Genomic DNA, 17,177 nt, shown 5'->3' on the forward strand with positions numbered 1-17,177 from the left:
TGTTATTTATTTATGAACTCCCCCTGTACCTTCTAAATGAATATCTGTGGGTGAGTATAACTCTAAAGCTATTGCCAGTGTTGACCTTGATATATTCTGTTTGGATATCTGAATGGTTTCTCAAACTGAGCAAGGTAAATAGAACAAGTTGGAGCAAGTCTCCTATATCTTATCTCTGTCTCTGTCTTTTCTAGAAGGGTGGATTGTACTTGCCGTAAGAAAAAGTTCAGACATGTTGCAGCCAGAAATGAAGGGTCAGAGTCTTTCCCCAAACTGAATTCAGGCAAAGGTGACTGTTTTCACCTCTATACTATATAAAATCTTTCTCAAAGTATTGTCATCTGTAATAAGCATATTCTTTAGGGTTGTGCTTTGCATAGTTTACTTAGCTGATCCTGAATGGGTCCAGGGATGGCCTAAAGCAGGACAGAGTTTGATTAAAAAAAAAGGCTCTGTGATGCCTTCCTCTTGTTCCAAGCACAACTAAGCAACTTCACACTGCGAATAAAATGGGAAACAGGGCTGGCAGGCACCTAAAGAAGCTCTACAGTGTATCTCACTGGTTTATGGCCAGATTTCCTCTCGTTAACCTTCTCCTGACAGATACCACTCTAATTTTCACTTTCCTACTCAATAACATCTTCCCAGAGCTTCTGGCAATAAGAGAGTTTTTCTCTTAATGTCTAACCTGAGTTGACAATGCTTCCTGGGACCTGCAGAAAAGTCTTTTTGCTTCCTCTTTGCAGCTACTTTTTATGACAACTCACAGTCCTTTCTCCTCCCTAAACTAAGTGAAATCAGTGCTTTCAAATGTCTTTTCTTTCTAGGCCTTCAGTCATCTTTGGGGAACGTTCCACATCTTGCTATCTGTTTGACTCCTTCACCTTGCCACTGTTGCATGAGGAAGCATACACTCATGGTCAGGAAAGGAGCTTATAGGTAGGAACCTGCCCTTTGCTAGTGATGTTAAAAGAGTGGCTCTGGTGGCAGTCCAACCTTCAAAGCCCCACTGCACATGTAGTGAAAGACACTGGCCAGGAACCTTGGCAAGGCATGCCTGTAAAACCCAGTGTGCCATCCACATTCCCTGCGTGCTCAGAGCCTTCTCCCAGAAAGAGTGCACTTTTTCTTCTGATTCTCTAATGTCCAGACCGACGCTCTGCTCTCCGTGGGGAACCCTGGCAGGGAGAGTTGAATAGACTTTGGAGGCATCAGCGTGTGTGCATCTGCTTGGAGGCTGTGAAAGTGTGTGCTCTGAAGGCCTGCCTCCCTCTGCATCTGGAAGCCAAACATGTGGCTAGATATGCCACGGCAGAGCATCCTTAGCTGGCGGAGGGCGTGCTCACACATTTCCTGTGCTTTGCTGAGCCTCAGAACAAAGCAACCACCCTGGCCTCCCCATCTTGCTTCCAAGGAGCTGACCCCAGCAATGAGGGTATCAGCTTGGTAGGGGCTGTTCACGCAGCTGGTGCCAGGTTGTGCTGTAAGGAACACAGTTGAATGGGAGGAGCATGGACATCATCTGTGATGGACACATCTTGGCAGGGCTGGGGTCTAGTTGTTGTTCAACACATCCAGGATCATTCAAGAAAGGACCAGGAATGGAAGGATTTACAGTGGGAATGGAAAAAGGTATTTCCCGATACCTGTCTGATCTGTCCTGCTCCCAAGAGTCATACCAACCCCTGCCCTCTCCCACTCCTATTGCCTTGCTCTGTCACCAGCGCTGCCTGTTGCTCTGCCACCTCCCCTTCTCTGAGAATCATAACTGCGCCCCTTATGGGAGCAATAACCTCCTGACAGCTCTTTGCTTTCACCTCATGGTACAGTGCACACCTACGTGCTCTTGTGAGTACAAGGGTACTCTTCTACACATGACCCTGTAAAACACCTTAGTATCCTGTAGCCATTACATGCATTAAAATAAATAATTAAAGCACCAGGCCTCCCTGTACCATATGCTGGACAGAAAAAAGCTGCAGCTGAGTTTCTATTGGGGGACTACAGAAATAAGGGAGCCTGAGAATCGATTTATTTCCTTAAAGCCAAGACCATGCCAGTTGTTAACTCAATAGAAGAGTTTAAGGCATTAAATATGTCTCTCTAAGCACTTTGCAGTTCTTCATTTCCTTACCATGGGGAATCACTTTTCAGTATCAAGTCTAAATAGCCTGTCTTCTCTGGAAAAACACTCGAGTGCATCTTCCCGATTTTAATAAAGTTTGGGTTAGAGAAGGGAAGTGAGCAGCTTATTAAACAATGCATGAAAATACAAAAGTTGCCACTTGAGCCTTGGGACTGACGTCACATCATAAATCCATTGACACAGCTTTGCTCACCGATTGAAACGGAGCAGGCTGGGTTTTTTGAGAAGGGATTTTTCAGTAGATTAATTATTGGTTTAGATGTAGTCCATCCTGCGACTATCCTTTAGGGATATGTTTACCTGTGTTAAAAAAAACTTGGTTGCTTTTAAATTCTGAAGAAGGAATCAGGAGAAGGGGGCTGGTGATTCTATTTGCTTAATTAAAGGTTAGAAAATTGCATCTTTGTATTCTTTTTCAAAGAGCAGGCTTTTTCTCTGTGTGTGTGTGAAATTTGTAGCGCAAAGCGTTCTGCCTGCAGATGTCCCTAACCAACTCAATTCAGTCCCTGGGTTATCCAGATTGCCATATTGAATGGGACATGGTTTAGTGGTGGGATGGCAGGGTTAGGTTAACGGTTGGACTTGATGATTTTAAAGGTCTTTTCCGACGTAAACGATTCTATGATTCTATGATGCCATGGTTCTATGAATCTCAATATTGGTGCAATGAAATTGTGAGGGTTTGGGATCCATAGAGACTGAAGAGCAGAATAAAAGCCAACAACAACAGTGTCAGCAGGACGCGGGAACAGGTCACTGGCTGTGTGGGTCAGCTCTGCAGTGTCACTGTGAGGTGGGGCCAGTGGTGACTGAGGTGCAACAGAAGCAGTGGTGGGTCTTCGGGTCGGCTTTGAGGTTCTCCCACAGAACTGGGGGTACATGTGTGTGGCTTGGGGAGGAGTCTGGAAGACACCAGAGTGGTTGTGAGGACAACATGCTGTTTCAGCAGCCCCATTACTGATCTTGGGTTCTGAGAACCAGGCCTTCAACTTTATAAGCAATAAATTCCCATAATTACCATACAAAATTAAAAATAGCCTAGGAACTGGTATAAAACTAAAGATGTAGGGCTGTAAATCCTTTCACTGCATACTGTTCAGCTCCTTATTTCTGGGTGATCACAATGGCACAAAAGTCCTGATATCATAACAGGTCACAGCCAAATCTTAAAATGCTGACGAAGCGATTTCACCCATAAGCAGCCTGACTTTTTCTGATCACAGCGCTTCATTTGTTTTTTCCTGACTGTCCTTTTTCCAGGACTCTTTGTGTGTTTTCATAAGACATGAAGGTGTTTTGGGGAAAGGTTTACTGCTGTTTGCTTTGGCCTTGCTAGCTCTGGTAGCGTGGTATGGGCTACCTGAGAGAGACTTTCTCTGTGCTGTAGAAAGACAATGAGTGTTTACAGTGAAAGCTGCTAAATTGCCCAGTGAGATGTAATCTCTCAAAATGTGGAAAATCAGACAGACACAGTGCTGCTGTTTGCTTTCTGATGTATGTTGTATTTAAGAGAGCTCTTGCAAATAGCAGGAGCATTTGTGTCGTGCTGTAACCTATTGAGCTTAATGTATTCAAATAAATTCTTGATATTTCTTCTGGAACAATAACCTCTTGTGAAATACACTGTTGGTTTTGATATGAGAAAAACCAAATGAAATGTCATGGTTTTTTTTTATTTGCAGGATTTACAGATGAGATGTTCCAATGATCCTTTAAACACTGGTGAATTTTGGACAATTGCTTCCCAGGAATTTGCCAGAGAATTTGATCCTTTGGGAGTTGGGTGGAGAGGATGGAGGGTAAAGGTTGAGTTTTCTAAAAGAACTTTTCCCCCAAAGGACAACTACAGCTACCTATGCTCTAGAGCAGAGATATACCACTTAAATAAAGAAGTGATATGCAGAAAATGTCCAGGATCTGCAGCACTGATTTTATCAAGTATGGAAAAAGCAGTCTTTAAGGTTTGCAGCCTTTTCTATCACAGAGAATGGTGATGGTACAAAAAAAAAAGTAACTAATATTTCTAGGAAGCAGGAACATGTTATGAACAGAGCACGAGATACAGTAGAATGGATGACAGGTTAGCCAAGCAGTCGCAGGTGGGAATATGCTGGGGGAAGAGGGAGCTGAAACTTTATTTTTTTTTTTTTGTGTCGCTTCTTCTTGCAGTCTGTGTGTTGCTACCACAAGCTGACTACTGTCCTACTGAGACCAGTGGTCCTCAGTCTCTGCTGGCTCACAGACAGCAACACTGAGAAAGGAACATGCTGTAGGTCCCACCCTACATTGCTCTCCTTGTCAGATGGTGGCATCAGCTGCCCAGAAAGTCCCATGGAGGTTTTGAATGAGCCAGGGACTGTTTTCCACTGCTCAGATGAATGCGTTGTCCCTCTGTGTTGGGGTGAATCTGGGATGAAGGAGGGATTTGTATGTGACCCAGCAGAGAATAGGAGAGCAAGGGTGAAGCTCAATGATCTGAGCAGGGCTTTAGAAAAGAGAGTGAAAATGAGGAGAAGAATAAATCCACAATGGAAATTTGAGGCTTATGTGGAGAAATGAGGCTGGAAAAAACCAGCTTTACTGGTCCCAAAGACCTTGGGAGCCATGCAGGGATTCACTGCCTCAGCCTCTGCCTTAAAAAAAAAAATGCAAACAGTTGGGTGTAAATGTTGGGAAAGTAACATGCAACTCTAACAGTAAAAGGCTGGAGTGCCTCTGGCAGACTTTGGAGGAAGATATTTAATTGTGTCCATATCGCTTTGTCAGAGGGAAGGGACTCCTTCATGGCTGGAGCGCTGGCTATAAACAAATAGGAATCGAGCACTACACTTAATGTTGTGGTAGACTGTCTGTAAGACAAGCACAGGATCTATTGTGGCAGGTGTTTTGAGGTTATACGCAGGATTATATGACCATTATTAAGTCTAATAGCACACACTACCTTTGCTGAGCAGGAATACCTGTTGTATTTTTCAGTGCAGGTACTGCTGAGGCTCTTTGTTCTGCAGTTTTTGGGGCAGATCCTCCAATAATGTACATCTCTGGACCTCAGTGCCAGAAAGGAGATTTTCCTATCAGCTAATCTTCCCCCTCTGTAGTCTGCAGCACTCAGCAGGGAAGGAAACTCTGTGTCACGGCATGTTCTGTGCATTCACTGGAGCTAAACAGGAAGCCATTTCAATGGGATTTACGTGGCTTTACACAACCAATGGATCTGGCCCCTCTCTAATGACACCACTATTAAAAACAGAAACAGGCCCTAGATTTTCATCAGCAGGGAAGGGGAATTATAATCAAGTCAGGTGCCTTCCTCTCATCAGGGTCCTTTGAGGATGCCCTCAGAGATTTAGTGGAGGGAGGAGAAAAAGGGCTTGACAGTGGAGATGCAGGGTAAAGGGAACGCATGCAATGGTCTCTGCCTGTGACAGGAAAGGCTACCACTGGCCTAAAGGCTCTGTCTTTCCTTGCTTTTTTTTCCTGTGACCGGTAGGAACCACCTGTGGTTTCATTAATGGCCTTTCAGTTCTTCCAGGGGCTCCGGAGAGCGGCCAGGCAGTGCACTGCTGTGGAGGAGGGGGCTCAGAAACACTGCATCTCTGATGGCCATGTTCCCGTCCCTGGAGGGAACAGGCTGTTTCCTGATAAAGGCTGGACTGGTGAGACCACGCCATGTCCATGACCATCACTGGTGGGGCTGTGGGTGTGCAGCGTGTTCTGGCAGATGGTGGGTGGGAATGGCTGCAAAGGGGAGGGAAGCCACTAATGAGAGGAAGGACAGCAGGTGGGGAGCTGGACAACGTCCTTTGCCTTGCCGTGGCATGCCTGATAAGGTGGGTGTTTACTTCTGTGGGAAGAAACAGCTTTGCAAATAAAAGATTAACTGCTAACTGATCTTACGGTAACAGCCCTGAGCCATTGCCAGTTTAACCACCCAGCGTAAAACCAGGAAGGGGGGAAAAAAGGGATCAGATTCCAGTCCCAAACACCCCTGGCTGACGTCAGTGTGTGATCCTTGCGTCTCCACAGAGCTCAGTGCACTCACCGTGTTATCACTGGTTTCTATCTTCAGGAGGCTTAGACTGGTCCACCTTGCTGGAGACTCTTGACAGAGGACTGGCAGACCTGAAAGCATGGTGGATTTTTTCCCAGCTATGTCAGTTGATCTCAGTAAATACATTGCCTCTCCTTGCAAATCTCGCTTCACTGGGTAGACACTCAGGGAGGAAAGGCTGAAGGAGAAGAAGGAGAAACTGTTTTTTATTGACTGTTAGCTATGCATGGGACCTTCAAGCATCTCCAGTGCCTGAGGGCTAATCTTGTGTTGCAGATGTTGACCAGCTAACTTCTGTCAAGAGACTGGGGCAGATGTTTGTGCTTCCCCTTGATCTGACACAAAGTGGGCTGAGTCCTACAGCTACTTAATTGTGTTAAATTTTGTTAATACTCATTTACACACACATCTAGATCTGGTGTGGCTGCCACCAACAGCATCAATGAGGTCCCTCTATATTCACAGTCATGAGACTCTTGCCTCCCAGGACTGTGGACGCTGCTGGCCACCAGGTCCAAACTGCTATGCATCTCTCTTTGGAGCATGTAGCAGCTTGGGAAACAACAGCAGCTTCTGGACCAGCTGTCCTAAGAGACCTTTCAGGGAGAAGATTCTGGGAAGTCACCCCGTGGTTATTCCAGCTTCCGTCTGAAGAGAAACCAATATCGTCTTTGGAAAAGAGCATCCCAATAATGTCAGCATCAACAGTGGGCAAATCTCAGCACAGCCCAGAGAACCAGCTGCAGACTCATCTGCTTTATACATCGATTACACATAAAGTTCTCTGCAGTTGTAGGAATGGCTGGTGATCTTCACCATCATTCCCTCTCTCTGCTGGTGGCATGGTGCACTCTGTGTCTTTTGGCCTTTAGTTAGGGGTCTTGCAGTTTTTCAGAGGGTACTGGGAAATGTCTGTCCACAGTGCATGGTCAGAGGATACTCCTAGAATAAAATTCCTCCCTGGGTTGCCTGTGTTTGGTAAGGAATGGCTGTGATGACTGAAGCAACCCTATCTTGTCTTGAGTTCCTTGTTCCTGAACAGTCAAAACCACCAGTGCCTGGGAATCTTGGCTGGCTTTCTCCTGAGGCCCTTTCTACTTCTTGCTTCAGGCTGTGCTTGGTTTGGAAGGCAGCCCTGGAAAACACAGGGCTTCAGGTTCGGTGACGGGGATGGCACCTTCTCTTTCCCACCTGAAGTCTGCCCATTCCTAAAACCCAGTACTCCAGTCCTTCACTTGAATTTTTATGGGTAAGATCTCATCATCTGGGGAATTCCCTGGGGATTTCTTTTTTTTCCACAGCATAAGCAGCGACTCAGTGCTCTCAGTGAGTACTGTGGTGAGTGCTGGTTGTAAACCACAAGGGTTAAGTGGCATGTCAGATCATGGGCGGTGAGAAACTGCTGCATGTGTGTGGTCTCCCCGATTCACACTCAAGTGTTTTTCCAAAAAAACCCCAACAAACCAACACAAAAAACTTTTTGTAAATCTTGAATTCCAGGTAAAGGCTTGAACTGCACCTTGCATGAAATCACAATGGTGCTCGGAAAGCAGTCCCTTTCACATCCCTGGGATTTCGTGTATTCTGAATGCAAAATAACCTGGGGCCACCTGTGGGGTTTCTTAAACTAATCATCCCACAAGTGTGAGCAAGTGCATTCTGACAATAGCCTAAACCAACAACACAGCTCAAGGCAGAGAGAGGAAAAGCCTCTTAGGGGAGAGTGACATCTACAGCCTCGTTTATATGATATAATCCCCTATTGCCTTAAGACTGGCCTGAGTTGAAAACTCTAGTCCAGAAATGGACTTTAGAATTTATAATGGATGTTAGCATGACTTGGATCACAGACTTGTTCCTGAGCTCCAACTAGAAGAGTAGCCACATTTTCTGCTAGGTGTTGCGCAAATGTATAGGAAGAGTCAGGCCCCGTTCCAAAGACCATGCAGTGAGAGTAGGCGCACAGGAGAAGGGAAGTCATCTTAGCCCCAGTATTTGCAAAGGGAACTGGGAAAGGCTAAGTGACTTGCCCGAGGTCATGCAGGGATTTTTTGGCACATCAGCAAACTGAACCCAGCCCTCTTATGTCCCAGTCTAACACTTTAAGCACAAAAACATCATTTTTCCAGAAGGAGCAGCTGTCAGATTAAAAAGCAAATTTTTTTTTGTTTTGTTTTTATTCTCTTTTTCCCCTTTTCTTCCCACATTTGATGTACAGGAAAGAACAAATTAGCTCATTTAAAAACAACTGGAATTTTCACCCCAACTTGAGCATATTTTTCCAGATTCAAAGCCATTTGCTCAATATTTTTATTTCTTAATCTTATTTTCTATGAACATGAGACTCTCTTCCTCCCAGAACCGCCTGTGCCTACGAGGGCCAAACCACCACTTGAAAGGCTATTCCTGAAGTATCTGGGGCATGTCCAGAGCTGGGGAACACTGAAAAACTTGCAGACAACCTTGGCCTCTCATCCTTTGTTGGCATATCAAGGCAATCTGCAGCAAACAGTTTCCAGAAAAAAAGGTTTAGGTTGCAGATGGGTGATAGAGAGACCTTTGAATAACCTCAGGACTTTGGTGGCTTCAAGAAAATGGAAGCTGATTCCAAAACCATTTCTGGTGTGGGGTTTGGTTTGGCAAAAACAAGGTCTGATTGATGAGGTTTGGCCAAACTGAGCTTCCAGTTTTGTAGCCAATCTCTGCTTCAAGACATCGTCAGTTCTTGGGTGTGCTTCCACACATTTGAATTTCCTCACTGCTTGGAGCCTCCAGGAAAAACAGAAATAGCCAGCAGGTCCTTCTGTGACCACGCAGAGTCAAAATACAGAGTCAAGAGTGGTGCAGTTTTTTCTAGTTGTGTGCAGCCATGGTATAAGATCAATGAATGCTGTATTAAACAGAGTGCTTAGTCTTACTTCTTAGCACAGAAACAGACAGCAGTGAAAGTCGACTATTCTTTCACCATCCTTCATCTTGGACTTTCTACAACACTCTTTAAAAAAACCTTTTGGGAGGTGTGTAAGTGTTGGGCAGGATGGTGCTCATAAGGAAAAGTGAGTGAGAGCTGTGTTGTGACTTCCTTGGATAAGCATGCCCTGGACCCGTTCATCAAGGACACACATCCGATCCCACATCCATGCAGACAGGCCTCTGCAGTTTCAGTTTCTGGCCTATTTACTCTGTGCCTCTGTGCTGGGATTGGTAACTAAAGCGTCGGTTGTGCTGACAAGCTGTTGTCAATGAAGAAAACACATGGCTTTTTCTGGACCACATGAAGGATGTGTCAGTTGTAACCCACATGAGTCATTGTGCTGGATGCAATCTTCACCCCTCAGACAACTCATGCTAAAATACTGAAATAGCTGGAATTGTAAAAACGGCTCTGAAAAGCCCCAGTTCTGGTGTGAGGAGTGTTTCTCCTGGAGTCAACATTGCCAAGGAGGGCTGTGAGAAGACTTTTCAGAGGTCTCCATTGCAGCCAGGCAGGAAAAAGTGGAATGATCAAGCCATCTTAGTTTTGCAGAAGCTTCCTGCAGGGTCCTTGCTGTCCTGGTGAGGCACAGAAGTATCTTTATGCCTCCAGAGTCTGAGCAGTCTCCAGCAATTCCCGTTTTAGGGCCCTTATCGGGTACTGATCTGCATCTCAGCTTATCCTGTGTTTTTTTTTTTTACCTTGAGCTCCATTTGTCAGGGCTCTCGGTCTCTTTAGAAGCCTTCAGATTTCCTCTGTACTTGCAATGTGCATTTTTGCAGAATCTCACCTTGCCACTGAAGTTAGAAGTTTGGGTTTTGCCTTTCTGTTGATAACTGCAAAGAAACAGATTCATGGAAATCTGTTGAACACAAAGTTGCAGAACTGAGCATTGCTCTTCGCTTTCAAGCACCATCAAATGCTTAACTTTCATATGAGAATTAACTTCCTGAGCAGTGTCTTTCCTGGCAGTTCCTGACCCCATTCAAGAACTTCCTCTGCTTACTTACCTGTTGTTAGTCTCCTGTGGTTTCTTTTCTGGTTTTAGATTGTCTCACAGCTAATGCACGTTCTCCATGACAAAATAACCCTGTCTACCACTTCTTCCTTCTGTCATCGTTCTCCATGAAGTTTCTTCCTTTCCTGCCATGTGCACCTTTCCTATAACCTGGTGCCTCTTTCACTCTTTTTTATTGCTCCAAGTACTTCTTACTTCTGCAAGTAAGTGAAAAACCAGGCTCTTCTGGTTGTAATCACCTCCTTAGCATGTTCATTCACAGCACAGTAACAATTTGGTAGCAACTTCACAAACACAACCAGAGTCCATGGGCATAGATTGGTTTCCTGGAGGAGTGTAGCCTAGCATGAGGACTATCCCATGGGCATATGCAGGAGGCTGTACACTGAGCCAACTCCAGCTATACCTAGGTGCTTCGGGCATTTGGACAATTTGGTTTTGGATTCTCACTGCCCTGCACTGGGTAACTGAATCTACTACTCCAGTCAGTACCCTCACAGCGTGTTCACTTCAGCCCTGTCCTCCCAGCTCCTGCCTTACCTCTGCAACCCTCCCCTTGCCTATTAGTTGATCATTGCCCAACTCAGCCCCTGTCTCTCTTGGGAGGATCACTGCTTGCTGTGCTGAAATAGCAACCTCTTTCTCCCCTGTTCATGGCTATTCTTCATGTGCTTAGACAGAGTGTCCACAAGATCAAGGCTTGTTTCCACCTTTGGTTTTGAACACTACCTGGAAAAATTAGAATTTTTTTTTTCATTGTCTGCACATAAGCCTTATAATAAACATGCAAGTGAGGACTGAAAATCAAATAAAAAAAACACATTAAAAAAAAAAAGGAACGGTGGATTCCCAAATTCCAATGAGGTAAGCAGACACTGCTTTAGACACAGACAATACCCCATGTTAGCTGCAGCCCTGAAAAGAGCAGCCCAGGTCTAAGCACAAACTTCACAGGTGTCTGCTGCTTTTGTCAGACTGTTCTTCCCTCTGCCTAAGTTTTAAAGCTTTCAGAAGAGGACTGTTTGAGGTTTTCCTCTTGCCAACCCGTCTGCAGCCAGAAAGTCAGTGGGAGACAGAGAGACCCATAAAAGGTAATAGCTAAATAAGTAACATGCAAAAATTCCTCACACTCACCTCTGTATTGGCAAGGGAAGATGCAGCTGACATGGATTAGCTGAGCATGAGTTTAGAGAGAGGCTGGATGCAAAGGCCTCTAAGACCTTTTTTAACCCTAAAAGCTTTGGAGGTAATTAACAAAATGCAAAACTAATTCAGCTGATTTATACCTTTATGTTTTCTTGACTCTTTCAAGTGAGGACCTGTTGCTCTTGGTTTTTTCCTACTCCTAGGAGAAAACTTCTACATGATAACTAATAATTCTGTTAAGGTCTTGTTGTCTCTTGGTCTCTTGTAATAGCTTCGCTGGGCTTCTCTCTACAACATTATGTCACTCATTGCAATGTGCAAGAAACAGAAAAAAATTATCTTTATTTCTGCATAGTCTCTGCCTTTGGGCTGGGTGAAAATGAAGTAACACAAACCTGCAGAGCAAAAGAAAGGCATAGGGTGGAAAACACCCCTCTGCTCTCTTCTCTTCCCCTGCAGCAGAGGGAGAAAAAGTTTTGTTTCCATGTGGAAGATTTTTCAGATGTTTCTTTCTTGGGAGTGAATTGGGGCTTAGGAAAAGCTTAGTTCACTTCCCAAGATCAGCTGCAATTCTCTTGTGCACCTTTGTCCACTTGAGCCTGGGGTAACTTGGCTCTTCCCTCTTCTCTCGTGTGTATAGTTCAGGACCTGTCCTCTCTAAGTAGAATGGGATAATTTAAGTTATTAAATTCATGCACTCCAGGATCCAGCAAATTCCTCTGTCTTCTCCAATTCCTGTACATCTTCCAGAACCAAGTGCTGGTTTAACCCTTCCTACCCTCCCTAGCAGCCTGGGCTGCACCTGCTAGAAGCAGAGCCCTTGAGTCCATAAACCCACTCTCTATATGCAGACAGCTCTGCTTGAATGGTTATCTTTATTGCAGGCAATAGATGAAGAATAAAGTGTTATTCTCTCTGCTCTGCTGAATGTAGGAATCTTTCTGTCATCTTGCCAAGCCTGGATTAAAAAAAGCTAAATTCTGCAACTCAAGGGGACAAATTATGTTTAGTTGGAACTTTTGGATTCCCCGGGGCAAATAATCCATTCTTTCTCATTTCACCCAGCTTTAAAATGGGAAGAACACACCTTATCCATGTAGAATGGAGATGTATGATTCCACAGCAGAGAGGAGTTTGTGCCTGCCAACTGTATAAATATGAAGATTCAAAACTATTCCCGGATACTCTAAGGAACCTTTTTGAGGATATATGACCAGACAGATCATGGACTAGTCAAACTTGTCAAGATTCTGTTTTTGGAAAGGGGGTGCCCTCTTCAGCAGCCACCCATGCTTGTAGGCTTATGAAGTTACTGAAATCGCCAATGATTCAGGTATCCTAGTGAGGACATTGCATCCGTGACATTCGCAGGGAGTTGAAATTACCCTGTCTTTCACATTGAGAAACCTCCCAGGGTCCCAGCTGGCAGACACAGAAGAAAAGCAGACAGCTTTTACAGTCTAAAGCTCTAGACGTTACATTTTGTATCCCTTAGAAAAATTGTAAGGGAGCCACAGCCCCGTGCTGCAGCATACATAACATGTATGATGAGATGGAAAAAAATGTCTTTTCTACAGTTAGTGTTGTACAGGGAGGTATATCCCTTCCCTTGAATCATCCAGCCACTCTTAAAGCAAAACTATTGAGAGAGATGAGCTGTCAGAATTCCCCAGTGTAGCAATTTCTATGTCTGTCTTGGAGTGGAGGAACCTGGACCATCAAAGTGTCTGTCTTAATAAATTCCAGGAGGGTTTAGAGCATAAGCTGAATTCTGAAAAGCAATGACATGATTAGCAAGCTTCCAAGAACTATCTTATAATAATTCCCACACACATGCAGACTGCTCTCTGATTACATGACTAAATAGCATAAATTAAAACCATCTTTTTCCAATATGTCTAGTCATATTGAGTCTTCCAATCTATGAAGTGTAATCACCCATTAATCCAGGCAAACTGCAGCTCAGAAGAATTGCTCTAGGCCTTGTTTGCTCTTCCAATGGGTTGATAAATGGACCAGTGTCACTGTGGTTAGTTACGTTCCCCTCTTTTGTCCTATTAAAACTGCAGTAAGTTTGAGCTGATATCTACTAACAGGGACTGGAAACAGCAACACAACGAAAGCTATCTCATCACTGACCAACGCTTGAGTTAAGTAAGCAGTGTTACTTTGTGGTGTAGCACCACTGAAGGTTGGGATTGACACCGCACTTGTTCTTGCTTCTTCCCTCATTCAAATCTGGACGCTGGTGTCTAGCAGCAAGGTTGTCTCTTGTGGCACATATTAGCCAACTGGAAGGGAGGATTTCTGGAGAAAGTGGCATTCTTGCTAGCAGACCCATGAAGGATATGAGGGATTGAACCGATCTCTCTGAAAATGTAAGTTGTCTGTGATACATGTGCTTTGTGGAAGAACAGACTGAGTTGAATGTATTGGCTGCCTACTTTTTGTTTGTGCAGGTAGTGGGACTAGCCCCACAGCTACAAAAACATCATTAATGAAATAAGCAAGAAGAAGTTTGCAGTGAGAGATGAAATCCCTGGTTAGAGCAACTGATAAGAAGCAAAGACAAGGCATATCTTGGGCCTGAAGCTGAAGAAGAAACATTCCAGCTAATAAAGAGGGGGGAAACTTGCTTTGCAGATTGAACTGAATTGTGCTAATCAGCTTGATATTTGGCTAGAAAAAGGTATTTGGTTCCTGTGGAAATGAAAGGTATGCTGACAGAAGTGGTAAGTTCAATAATTTCTGTGTCACGGAGACAGATAGCAAGTGCTTTGGCTATAGTGCAGGGAAAATTGTGACATAGAACCAGCATATCTATTGTACTGTGATTTTTAGGATGGAGTAGGGTTAGGAATTTGACGTCCAAAGCTCATCTTTTGAAGATGTTTTGTGGAATGCCTTTGAAATTCAAGACTAAGTAGTCAAACAGAGAGGGGTTATATTGTGAGAAACGTTCTCCCGCTGGGTGTTTCTGTCTTTCAGAGTGTCTGCGTGAAAATGTTGTGGTGCACAGTGGTTGATAGGTTTCACCCACATTCTTTCTATGAGGGCATTTGGTGCTTTGGATAGAATAGATCACGTTCTGGTATGAGTACATGTAGGATGTAAAGCTTTGATGGTTTCTTTTGGATGGGAATGTGGCTCTTATTCTATGGGGTATGTACATGTGTCAGCAAGTTTTAAATCTATTGCTTTGGCATGGCCCCACTCTGCCTGGGATATGTTTGCCATGAGAAATTTTGCTTCTAATAAAGTATTTGGTGAGGCAAGGGCAATTTGGAAAGTTCAAAGGGAAACTTTGAGGACAATTTCTCTCAAATGATTATCTGCTAGCAAAGGCTGTACTTTCAGGATGTTCTGGACAGGTTCCAATCTAGCATGAAATGTGATAGCTAAGCGTGCTCTTAATAGGTTTTTTTATATATATATTGTAGAGCATTTTACATATGTTCTTCAGGAGGCTCATTTACATCTGTGATCTCTGTCTCTGGAGGAGTAGCCTTGTCTGAGGAATGTTTTGGGGCTGGTACTGGGGTTATCAAGAATATCCTCTTCACTGCCAATCTGATAGTGTCTGGAGGTTTCACTGCATATTACACATCTCAGGGAGTGCTTTGGATGGCTGCTATGTTTCTGGAGGCAGGTGTGCTGGTCCTTGTTTATTTTCTACCTATAAGGTTATTTGTAGGCTGCCATTTTCAAGGTGGGCTTCGTGTCTGGGAAGTATCCAGAGACAAGTAGATGGTTTTTGACCTACTAACTGGTTTTGGAAACACCAGAAATGCAGCCCAGACAGAAAGGTATTATTGAACATTTACAAACCACAATTCTCCTGAGAGCACAGGTCAAAGCCCACGGTATCAGCTTTGCCCCACACATAACAAGAAATGCTCCCCTTAGAAAGGTTTCAGCCACCAGTTTCTCCATCCACAAGGCTGCACTTGTGCAACAACAACAAAAAAAAGAGACCTTCAATTTAAAGTGTTAAGCAGTCATGAACAAAACCTTAGTAGTAAATCAATCATGGTAAGAAAGCCACCTTGTGTTGAATGCACCTGTCATGGTCTACAGAGCTGCCATGCACAGTCTGCCAAATCACTCCCTCTGGTCGGCAGCGGTCCCAAGGCATATCATAAATGTCACTCAGGTAAAGGCTATGCAGAAAATGCAGCTGTGGACAGCTCCAGGGAGACTGGATCAATAGCACAGCTGGTCAAAACGGGTGGAGAAGAGGGGAAAGCTGGCAAATATTTGCCTTCAATTTAGTTTCTGTCTGATGCTGTGAATTTATACTTGTCAAAATGGTCTGACTGCCACTGGGCAATAGCTTCCAGTGTTGCATTTTCATGCAATATGCAGCTAGGAAGTCACAGCAGTCGCAGTACTAAATGCCCAGCATTTCACCCACAGGGAAAGAAAGCAAATGCATTGATGTGAGAGTTGTATGGAACTGACAGACAAGGCAGAAACTGCAAACCACTGTTGGGAAACATTTCCTTTCTGCTTTGTAGGTACTGAAATGATACATTGTGCTAGATTTGTCTTCTTTTGTGTTCTTAAAGAAAATGTTTGGAAGTGCAACAGGTTCTGCCAGAACCACGAGCCTGGATCTAAACCTTTCTTAAATTAACTCAAATCAGCTCCAGAAGTTTGCTCTCAAAAGACAACTGACATGAAATGTCAGTATCATACCTGAAAATTAGAAGGTGAGCCATTTCAGTGGATTTAACAAGTTCTTGTTGACTTGAATTTCTTTTCTCCAGGTAGCTGTACTCGTGGACAACTCACATCTGGAACATGATAACTGGTACCAGTCAACAGCAACAAACTTCTCTCATTTTCATTTATCTTTCTCATTTTATTCTTCTATAAGTTGTTCTAGATCTTAGACCTGGCAATGGAATCCAGAGAACATTTGTACCCAATAAAATTGTTCCCAACTGATTTTTTTCCCCCTATTGATAGTGCAGTTGGATTGTTGCTGATTTTATTGGTGGCTCTGGTGCTGGGAGCAAAAGATATTTCCATAAAGAGTGCTAAAATTGAAATAACCATATGGGTGAGCTTGGGCAGAGCTGAGAGCTATGACTATTTGTGAATGAGATTAAAAGAGACACTCTGGATGAACATCCTGCACGGAAAAATCTTTTCCTGTTTTAGTAACAACTTCGAAAGAGCAACAAGGAAGCAATTTAAAGCACCTACTGCATTTGCATTTGCTTTTCAGAAAATGGGGTTCCCTTGTATATCTTACCTGCTCTATAGGTTTAAACTAGGACATTTTATGTGGCACATCTCTTTCCTCATTTACAGGTCAGATTCCTTTTCTGGCTATTGTGCTGTCTACTTTAGATTATAAACACAGAAGTTATTCTTCTCCGTCTCAAGACAATGCATTCCACAGAGAATACAGCTCTGACAGCCTTAAACATTCAAAAATCATGACTTTGACTGAAACTCACAACATCTTAATATTAAAGATAGTAATAATGAAGGGATTGGGTTTTTTAGTGTATAATCTGAGTTTTGAATCATTAAGTTGCCAGAGGCCACACACTTCCAAAAGAATTAAAATATAGGGAGTTCTTTTACTTATGTTTCACTCTTAATTGATTGTTTCCAGGAAATGACTTTTTTTTTTTTTAACAAGGACTCAATATTGCAAATAGTAATGAAGGAATTACAAGAATTTATAACACTGCCTTTGCATTCAGTATATGTATTCCTCACCCTTATCAGGGTGAGTGGTATTTTTGAGAGTTCTAGTTTGGCATTTTCCCTTTGTGTCTTCAGAAAGCCAGCATGTGAACCCTTTTTCTGAATAGAATAACACCAC

Source organism: Egretta garzetta, unplaced genomic scaffold (assembly GCF_000687185.1).
Source record: "Egretta garzetta isolate BGI_Z169 unplaced genomic scaffold, ASM68718v1 scaffold186, whole genome shotgun sequence".
Classification (NCBI taxonomy): Eukaryota; Metazoa; Chordata; class Aves; order Pelecaniformes; family Ardeidae; genus Egretta; species Egretta garzetta.